This window comes from Rhagoletis pomonella, unplaced genomic scaffold, assembly GCF_013731165.1.
Source record: "Rhagoletis pomonella isolate Grant_MI unplaced genomic scaffold, Rhpom_1.0 Rhpom_scaffold_00005, whole genome shotgun sequence".
Taxonomy (NCBI): Eukaryota; Metazoa; Arthropoda; class Insecta; order Diptera; family Tephritidae; genus Rhagoletis; species Rhagoletis pomonella.
In genome coordinates this window covers 2,028,398-2,029,717 of record NW_023458559.1, presented here as the reverse complement: position 1 = coordinate 2,029,717, position 1,320 = coordinate 2,028,398, and the positions used below count along the sequence as shown (strand labels likewise).

General features: G+C 40.6%; 1 long non-coding RNA gene across 1 annotated transcript; it reads left to right on the top strand.

The window, feature by feature from the left end:
- The first annotated feature begins 46 nt into the window (after window positions 1-46).
- Window positions 47-893, top strand: LOC118739791. The gene is made up of 3 exons (XR_004993044.1): window positions 47-349; window positions 413-510; window positions 574-893. It is a non-coding gene; the product is annotated as an uncharacterized LOC118739791 (long non-coding RNA).
- Window positions 894-1,320: the final 427 nt, after the last annotated feature.

Here is a 1,320-nt window from a genome sequence, read left to right as displayed (position 1 = left end):
ACAGAGGCACATGCGGACCTTGGCTGCAACAAGGTAGTGATCCGAGTAGGCCTGGGTAACGGCGCAAATTTTTTGGCGCTGATACACTAACACCAGTGCCACTGCCGGAATCAGAACAGTGTGTTGGCACTATTGCGCCTCTTCAGGCAGCTTAACGCAGTGGTTTTCTCAGAGTTGCTTTGCCGATTCATACGACTGCAAGAATGATAGAATACAAGGTGGTGTTACTAGAACAGCTGATTGGATATTTTCCACAACTTTATATAGACGCGCCTTGACTGTAATTTTGGCGGACATTTACTGGCAAATTGGCGCATTTTCATCTTGCTTACTCCTGGACATTTTACAAGTAAGTTGATTAATGTCTTAAAATTTTTTCCAAACAAAATTATAATCGTGTCCTTATCGACAGGAGCTTATTCGTCCAAGCGTCGCTGTGAGTTCCACGAGCGTTTCACTGCATTTTCATCTACTAATCACTAATTTTGCGTATTCCTGCACATTTTACAAGTAAGTTGCTAAATGTCTTGAAATTTTTTCCAAACAAAATTATAATCGTGTCCTTATCGACAGGAGCTTATTCGTCCAAGCGTCGCTGTGAGTTCCTCGAGCGTTTCACTGCATTTTCATCATGCCAAATAAAAAGAGCGAAATATGGCTGCACTTCTCCGATGAGAAAGACAAACAAGTAAAGTGTAAGCTATGTGGTCAGCAGATATCCGTGGCAAACAAATCAACGACCAGCCTGATTCGCCATATGAATAGGCGGCATCCCTTCCAAAAAATTGCTAGGCAGGAGCATTTGGAAACAGAAGTTGACACGCAGGCAGCAGCAACGCAGGTAGAAGCACCACAGAGAGCAGCAACGCAAGTAGAATCACAACAGGCAGCAACACAGCGAAATACACCCCGAGCATCATACGCACCGCAAGGATCGGTATCACAGTACCTACACAAGCCACTTCCAGTCAAAAAGCAGCAACAAATCGATGACCAGGTAATTAAAATGATTGTCCGCGAGTACCATCCATTTAGCATCGTCGAAGACGTGGAATTTAAAAAGCTAGTATGTCTCCTAAATCCGAACTATAAACTCCCAACTAGGAAAACAGTCTTCTTAAATTACAATTTAGGCAACAATGATTCCTAATGTTAAACACTATGTTTTTAAAACATAAAACGAATGTGCATAATGTACTGAAAACGCAAAACGAATGTACCTAATGAATTAGTAATTCATACATTTACCTACAATATAATTTTAAATATTTCGAATGTTAAACACTATGTTTTAAAACATAAAACAAATGTGCCTAATGT